At 33.0% G+C, this 9,565-nt stretch overlaps 1 long non-coding RNA gene across 1 annotated transcript; it reads left to right on the forward strand.

Annotated features, from left to right (window-relative positions):
* The first annotated feature begins 222 nt into the window (after positions 1-222).
* LOC115900378 lies at positions 223-6,111 on the forward strand. The gene is made up of 3 exons (XR_004060044.1): positions 223-289; positions 3,304-3,389; positions 6,076-6,111. It is a non-coding gene; the product is annotated as an uncharacterized LOC115900378 (long non-coding RNA).
* Positions 6,112-9,565: the final 3,454 nt, after the last annotated feature.

The raw sequence follows: 9,565 nt of genomic DNA on the forward strand, positions 1-9,565 counted from the left end.
ACCTCTTGGCCATTTGTATTTCTTCTTTGAGAAAATGTCTACTATTCATGTCTATTTAAAACCCAGGTTATTTGTCTTTTATTGCCTCTGAGTGTGTATGTGTTCCTTATATATTTTTAACATTGACCTCTTATCAGATATATGGCTTGCAAATATTTTCTGTCAATCCATAGGCTGTAATTTCATCATTTTTTTTCTTTTTCTGTGCAGAAGCCTTTCAGTTTGGTGTACTCCCAGTTAATTGATTTTTGCATTTTTTGGCCTGTGCTTTTGGAGTCATAGTCAAAAGGTAATTGCCAAAACCAATGTTAAAACTTTTTCATACATTTCCTTCTAAGAGTTTTAAGGTTTTAGGGCTTACAGTTAAGTCTATAATTCATTTTGATTTTATTTTTGAGTATGATATATGATGAAGGTCCAGTTTAATTTTTTTCTTTGTCGGTACTCAGTTCTTCTAACACCATTTATTGAAGTGACTATTCTTTCCCTATTATATATTCTTTGTGCTCTTGGCAAAGACTAGTTGATTAATTGATAAGCATTGTTTATGTCTAGGCTCTCTATTCTCTTCTATTGCTCTATGTGAGTGTATGGCAGTACCAAGCTGTTTTGATTACTATGTATTTTTGATTAGCTTTATAATACAATTTAGGAAATGTGAAGCCTTCCACCATGTTCTTGCTCAGAATTGCTTTGGCTGGTTAGTGTCTTTTTTTTAATAAATATTTTGAATTTTTATTTTTATTCCTGTGAAAGAAGCTTAGAATTTTGATAGGATTGCATTGAATCTACGTATTATTTTGGGAAGTATGAACATTTAAAAACTAATTTTTCCAATCCATGAACATGGGATATATATCCATTCATTTGTGGTTTTTTTTTCTATTTCTTTCATCAATAGTACAGCTTCATATCATATATCAATATGTATAGTTTTCAGTATACAAATCTTTCACTATATTACTTAAATTTATTCCTATTTTTTGTTGCTATTGAAAATGGGATTATTTCCTTGATTTTTTGGTACAGTTTGTCTTCATTTCTTCTCTTTTAGAGTCCTGATTAGTCCTTATTTGTTCATATAAATCTGAAATTAACATGTTTAGCTCCAAAACATTACAAACACCAAAGAAAATTAAAAACAAGAAAACAAAACAAATGTTCTCTTTATTATTACTAATGAAACCATGTTGAATTTATAAACTCATGTTGGAGTTAATTCAAATTTTAAGCCTAGCATTTTAAATTGAATTATTCAAAAAGATAGGTTTGTCTTGCGTTATACAAGGGGAATAAAAAAAGAACAAAAAAGATTTTGAAATGGGATACATTGTTATTTAAATATTATTTTATAGTTCTGTCCAATTATATCTTAAGCATCTTTGAGGCTGATAACCATATATTACAATCTTACCTTTTCCTTCATAAAGAATAACTATTTTTAATACTCACAGCAAAGCCTTAGTAAATATTTATTGGAATAAGTCTTAAATATGATTACAATAACTGTGTTTAGGGATATATTAGGCAGCTCCTCCCACTTTATATAAAATGCTTAAAGTTAGGCACAGCACACAGTTTATAGATATAATTTGTATAGTATTATACATAGTTTATTTTATTTTGCTAGTATGTAAATATATAGAATGTATATATAATGTACATCCAATGTTAGATCTAAGTTTTTTTTTTGTTTTTGTTTTGACAGCGTCTTGCTCTGTCACCCAGGCTGGAGTGCAGTGGTGCTAGCTCAGCTCACTGCAACTGCCTCCCATTCAAGTGATTATTGTGCCTCAGCCACCACACCAGCTAATTTTTGTTGCTATTGTATTTTTAGCAGAGACGGGGTTTTGTCATGTTGCCCAAGCTTGTCTCAAACTCCTGGCCCAAGCGATCCACCAGCCCCGGCCTCCCAAAGTGCTGGGATTACAGAGATGAGCCACCATGCCTGGCCGGATTTTACATATTATATAAATTTATAATACAAAAATATAAAATGTAATCTATGCAAAAGTTGAATGATTTCCAGCTGTCCAGTTAGCAGATATTTTAACATAAAAATACGGTTTTTTTTCCAAATTTTAAACATTAATAATTCTGGATCGTTCACAGAATTGTAGCATTGAGTATTGAGTGTCTTAGACTTGTCCATGGTTCTAACAGGAATTCCAAAATTTCACATCACTTAAAGTTTGCCAGATGGCTTGATATTATGATAGTGAACCTATTTTCTCCTGATATCTTAATTGAATTCTGGTCATAATCGTATAATGTATTAATTTAGATTTTAAAAATACTGGTAGATTTACCAATAATTTTACTTTTACGAATCTGAATCTACTGGCAGATATAGACAGTTATATATGTAGAGATTGGTATAAATGTCTATTTTCCTTTTGTTATAAATCCCCATCTTATTATTTTAAAACATAGGATTAATATTATTATAATTAAAATATTCTTCCAAGTTCCTAATGTAAAAAGATACCACAGAACTATTTTAAATGCTACAAATTGTGTTTATATTTTTCATACCACCAGAAAGTTTCATGAAAATTCATGAGTTTTTAATATTAAAAGGAATGTGTGATTGTAAAATCATTCACACATACTGACATGCAGTATTAAAATATCCAAAAATATATGTAATCTACAATTAAGATACCACTAAACTACTTTCAGGACTTAAAGTATATTTTTCAAATATTTTTATCTACTAAAAAGGTGTTGATAAGACATAATAATAGATTCATGCTTACTTATGCATAGATATAGAAATAGATATAAATAAACAGGAATGTAAAAAGATTATATTCAGAATCACTGAATAGTTAATAGAATTGTAGCAAAATTGAATATAACCAGACCTTGAAAACTGGAAGTATCAAGAGTGTTCTCCACAATTTTCTCTATTTATAAGTGCTCATTTTAAAATTCTTTAAATTTGATTATCATTCTACTCACTTTTTCTAAAAAAAAAAAAAAAAAAAAAAAAAAGCCAGATTAATGTAGACTGTATTATGGTTATTGACATGACAATTCTCCACTGCATGTCCCCAATGCCAGCAGAAATGCAAGAACCAGAAAAAAATATAACTACCCCTCCAGGAGTAGTGCTACTACCAAAATAAAATTGTTGCTAATAATTGTTAAAGGCCTATTTTCAGAAAGCCTTTTAAAGTAGAAAATATTTTATTCATAATTTTAGTTCTATATGTTTATACATATATTCATATGTAGACTTATATTTAAGACATCTTATATTTATGATCATCATTTTGCTTTCTTTTCTCAAAATACCAGCTGTTGCACAACTTTACTGAAAGTAAGGAATAATAAAGATACATTTCAGCCTTTGCCCTGGAGGAGATCTCTTTCACATTTTTCAGGTATGTGAAAGACAATCATAAGATAAATTTCTCCAAATTTTCTCTGTATTCAGGAAAAGGTTTGTGCTTTATATATAAAAATTACAATAATATATTACCTTTTATTATGTTTTTAATATAATATCCATGTAAAAGTCGTTTCTACCAATATGTAAAGCATCAATAGCCAATAGGATATAATAACATTTGTTTTTAGAAAAAACAAGATGATAGGAAGTGTAAATTTATTGGCATAATATATGCATTCCAACTATCAGTATAGACATATATTAAAGAGTGCTGGTTACAAGAAGATTATTGAACAGAAACCATCAGAGTGCCTTCTTATAAAATAATTGACCACTCAGATACATGGTTCTGTTTAGAAATCATCGTTGAAAGGTTAATGGTTATAGACACAATGCAAAAGATTTTATTGCCATTTAATTCACTATTCTGAGTATGGTATGAGATGCTGAGAGTAAAATGGAACAGAGATTAGATTAAAAGCTTACATTTTTAATAAGCTTTATATAAGACAACTAATTAAGTGTGTTAACTGCAGGGTTAATGTTGAGGCCCCAGGGTAAAACATTGGAAATATAGCATTAAATGTTCTAATTTAAAACGCTTTCAGTTGCAATTATATCTTTAATAGAAAATTTAATTTTGTAGAGTAGTATAGGGAACTAAAATTAGCATTCTTATTTTATACACACACACACATACTCGCACGGAGTTAAGCATGTACGTTGTATTAGTAATGGGTTTCCAATATTTCTATGACGTTATTACTAAGGTAACTTTATTAAGAAAATTAAATACTAATGTTAACACAAAAAATCATTTTTGCATAAAAAATTTAGAGAAGCATGAATATTTAGAGAAGCTTTATATTATGAAGTAACAATTTTCTTGATAGTACTAAATTATATCTGAAAGTCGTCAAAATCAAAATGGAGCCCATATTGTTTTATTAAAAATCTTGATAAGTAGAGCCACCAAAAGCCTTGAAGAGAGGATTTATATGCTTACAGGCCTGACGACAAAAACTATCACAGAGGACTGCAAAAACCACAACCTTCTACAAAGCCTATTTGCAACCTTACACAAAAAATACCTCTGCAAAAACATCTGCCCGAGAACTGCCAGACCAACGTCAAACGAGAGTTATCCTTGTTATTGATATTTTTAGCCAAGGATAATTATTTCAAAACAACGATGTAGTCTTCCTCATTTTTTCCTTTAAATATCTTTATTTTCCTTTACCTCTCTGAATACACACATAGTTTACTATGGCACACACTTTCCCACGGCATTTCTCTATTCCCAAATAAATGCCATTTTCTGTTAGAGATCCTCTGTTTGTTATTTACATTATTTACATAAAAATCGTGGCTCTTATATGCAATGACTTAATCTTTAAATATGTTTTACCACATTGTTGTATCTTAATCTTTATTTATTAGAATTCTTGGCAGAAAATGACTCTTGGGACTGAGTTGTAATAGTGACAAACTCATTTTTAGCTATTTGAATTCATGTTGGTTGTGAACCAATGATTAGAATGTAGTTCAGACTCAAAAAATACAGAATCAGGTTATTGAAAGCCATGAGGCTCTTCCTTTCTCCTCTGGTTGTCTCTGTGTCTCTAGCTCTAGACAAAATTTCTCTATGTAGCAAAAAAACAAAACAAAACATAGCTTTCACCAGTTCCTGAGATTTAGATTTTGTAGTTTGAATCATCTGTAAGAATGATAACATGCTCTAGCTTCTAGTTTAAAAAGCTTATGCAAAGGATTCATTGTCTAGTCTAGGACTAAGCCTAGCCATTCTGTGGTCACCCTACTAACTTACCTTTGATGAGGCAAGGAGCAGCTATGATACTAACTTGTAATCCCCATGATAGTTATGTGATTGTGAAGGAGGCAGTTGCTAGAAAAGGAGTACAGTTTAGAAAATTCCAACAATTAAAAAAAATTGGAGGATTAAGATTAGTTTTTCAGTTGCCCAATTAAGAAACTTTTCTCTGGAACATTCCTGACAAATGATCCCCTCTTTGTGTTTAAATAATTCTCATTGTTAAGGATGTATTATTTTGATCACTATTTCTTGCAAAATGCAGGCAGGCAGTTATGAGCTCCAATCTTTAGTCTACCTCGTGTTCCATATGTGACTTTTTACAAAAGCCTAACCTCCATACTCTCAGTTAACTGTCCCTTTTGCCCAGCAGTGCGATAAGGACTAAGTAGAAGAATGTGGCAGAGCAGCGAGCCTCTCTATGGGTGAAGCTTCTGAAAATGTTAGTTCCTGTGCTGTTATAAACTCTTCTCAGATTCTGCTACAAAGTGCCTTGATTTTGTTCATTCTGCTAGTTCTGTCATGGAGATTCATGCAAACGATGTCAAAATGCTCTTCTACAAAAACACTTCAGATACTTGAGGATCATTGATATGTTTTCTTTAAACGCACCTGGTATATTTGAACCTAAGCAGAATTTTATCTGTATACAAATTTTGTCTTGCTATATTTAACCTCTTATTCCAGTCTGTCAGGATTTTAAACTACGTATTCTGGTACGTGGAATTCTAGCTGTCAATCTCAGCTTGGAGTATTTGATAACCATAACTTCTATATCTTATCACATCATGGATAATAAATATTTGAAAGTATAGACCCAGAGCCGATCCTAATCTTCTCTTTAAAGAATTCTGTCGCCGGGCGCGGTGGCTCAAGCCTGTAATCCCAGCACTTTGGGAGGCCGAGGCGGGCGGATCACGCGGTCAGCAGATGGAGACCATCCTGGATAACACAGTGAAACCCCGTCTCTACTAAAAATACAAAAAACCAGCCGGGCGAGGTGGCGGCGCCTGTGGTCCCAGCTACTCGGGAGGCTGAGGCAGGAGAATGGCGGGAACCCGGGGGGCGGAGCTTGCAGGGAGCTGAGATCCGGCCACTGCACTCCAGCCTGGGTGACAGAGCGAGACTCCGTCTCAAAAAAAAAAAAAAAAAGAATTCTGTCAAAGTTGACATCAACACACTTCGAATAAATATATTTAATCATCTACGGACCACCTATTGTCTTTATATTCTAGCCCACATCTTTTTACCTTGCCCAAAAATTTGTAATGGAAGACTTTATCAGTCATTTTCTGCAACTGAGATTTGTAGATTTAATATAATGTCAATAGACATAACTAAGTAAAAGTAAATAAGTCTTTACAATCTCAGAAATTCAATTTTAATAAGATTAATCACTATCGATGTCTAATATTCAGAATTGTGAATGCATCATACAGTAATATACATGAAATAGTATTTTATCAAGAGTTAAGAGAAAGATAGAGCAGTATTATTATGAGGCAAATTTCATTTATCTTAAAAGAAACAACTACCAAAAAAAAAAGTCTAATTTGCCCCAAGTAGTACTCACTGAATTCATGTTGTATCCTAGCAATTACTCCTCTCTAGCTCCTCCAATGCCATCTGTCTAGTTCCTCCTGTATTCTGTAGAGATTTGGTGATACCACATACTGAATGATAATATTATTTCCTTAGAAATATGTTATAAATAATGCTTAGGTTCACAGGTAAGTCTTCAGGGGCCTAATTATCCATAATATAGATATTTTTACCTTGGCTACATATTACAAATCCCTGAGGAACTTAAAATGTTCTAGTGATCAAGCAATTAAATGCAAATTAATTGAATCATAGTCTCCACAGAAATCATTTTTAAAGCATTCAAGTTTGGTTCTAATGAATAGTCAGACCGGAGAACTGTGGACAATACCATTCTAAGATTCTAAAAGCAGCATTGGTAAGATACTGTGAGAAGAACACTCTTCTATGCCCAAGGTAAATTTATTAAATGGGAAAATTCTATCTTACGTCCAAACATAGTCTTTTTTGTTTTGTTTCCTCTATGCCCTAAGAATGTCTTCACACCTCAGTGAGCTCTGCGCTGCAGGGCCTTTCCATTTCCACAGGTAAGACAGTTTTTCAGCAGAACTTATTTTATTCTTCCTCTTCCACATTCAAAGTTATCCCCTCTCAACACACAACATGTGTGCTTCTCAAGTAGCTTGTGAGGGAATTGGTTGTTACCCATCTAATGTGTCACATGAGAAAAAGAGCTCGTGTCAGAATGCAAATCTAAAGAATAACTGTCTGGTTCACCTGTCATTCTTTTCTTAATCACTTTTTCCATGAAGGAAGACAGGTGTTGATTTACATTCTTACACAAGTTTCTTATCTCACTCCAGAAGAGTAATAGTTTCCAGGTTGCTATGGGTCCACAGGGCCACAGTGTTATAGAGCACTACTAATATTTAGCTTCTTAAAGCATAATCTGTAGACCAGCAGTAGCAGATTACTTAGATTAGAATTGCAGAATTTTAGGCCCCATCTGAGTCAAAATCTGAATTTTTAACAAGATCACCCAAGAAATTCGCTTCCACAGTAAAGTTTGAAAATCAGTGATTACCATGCACCTTGAAAAGAAAACAAGCTGACAGGCAAATTTACACTCGCACTGCTGGCTGACATGCCGAGAGAAGAATGATCTTTTTCAAATACAGTAGTGATGGCATAATATTAGGAAGTATGAACAGAACAGCATTTTAATCTATATATCCTACTCCTCTCTCTATTGACTATGTGATATTAGGCTAGTAATGTAATCTCTATGAGCCTTGTTTTCTTGTCTTATAAAAAGAAGTTAAGAATACTTACATTTCAGAGATTTCATGAGACTTAGTTCCCATGTACATAAAACACCTGGTACAAGTCTGAGATATCATAGATGCTAAGATAAGTCTATGGTTTCTCATAATATTGTAAAGCAGAAAAATTTGGAAGGAAAACCCTGGACAAAGGTGGTCAGGGTTTATGATGTCAATCATAGTGAGCTGATCGTCAGGAGACGTGGATTCTAGTTGTGATTCGACTTACTCAGCATGTTGGTCAATGTCCATGGACCTACCATGCCAATGCCTCGGTTCTCTACATATGAAAAGAGAATTTTTAAAAAGTAAATTTTGACCTTTAAACTTTATGAATCTGATAGTTAATCAATATTTGACTGCTTTAATTAAATCAGCATTTTCAATTTCTGTAAGTTATATTTTTGACTATGAAGAGTTGAAATTAATTAAAATGGCTAGAAATCACTAATGATTGTCTTATATTACCCTTAATTTTGGTCTACTCTTTTCATCTGAATTATTCTACATGACAAGAGTGACACAGCAAAACATTGGATGTGCTGTTTCCATTTCTCTATCATTCTTTAATATTATACAATTTATCTGAATTAATGGGTCATCTCTCCATTTTCTTTTCTATTTTGACCTTTAAAGTCCATGTTCAGTGATTTTATAAACTTGTTCTCAATACACACATTTTTAGCTGTGTCTTTTCTGAAACTTTCCTTGTCTCATTAGTGCCTCTTTTTATATTTACAGAAAATAAAATGCCATCTTTTCCTAAATTCTACATTCATTTTTTTTTGTGAGAAGACAGTGCTACCTGCTGTATTACCTTGTTGTATTTTTCTATTTGATCCATATCCACTGTCTGCAGACTCTCCTGTCTCTTCCCAAAATTGGTGCTACTCCTACATTGAAAGTAATATATGAGCTACATTTTTAGACTTTCAGAATAATGAGAGGGGTTTGTAAATGACAAGCCAATATTAAAAACTAAGGTATGCCATAGATATTTGTTTTACCATATATTTTAATATCTCCTCCCCCAAATACAAGTGAATGTATAGCAGGTTGAAGAAAGCATCAATCTCCACATTTGAAGCCTTTTATGAATATGAGGGAACTTGTCCATCCTGGCCATCTTTCACCTACCTGAGAATTACTATTCAAATATTATTTTGTTTTCTCTTTTGAGACATAACTGACAGAGCAGGAGCTTCACCATCTTGGACAAGCACCACCATTTTAAAGTACCCCTTGATCAAAAACCACTAAATCCAAAGGGCATCAGCATAATGGCTAAGGACAGCATGACTATAAACCACAAATGACCTCTCCAACCAGAAACATTCCAACCCTAAGATAAACCCCTCCCCAACCAGAAACATGCCAGCCCCAAGATAACCTCCCCTCCAGCCAGACACATTCCAGCCCCGCAATCAACTTCTCCTCCACACAGAAACATTCCAAGCATTCTTGTAATAACTT

The sequence above is a fragment of the Rhinopithecus roxellana genome, chromosome 1 (assembly GCF_007565055.1).
Source record: "Rhinopithecus roxellana isolate Shanxi Qingling chromosome 1, ASM756505v1, whole genome shotgun sequence".
In the NCBI taxonomy this organism is placed as follows: Eukaryota; Metazoa; Chordata; class Mammalia; order Primates; family Cercopithecidae; genus Rhinopithecus; species Rhinopithecus roxellana.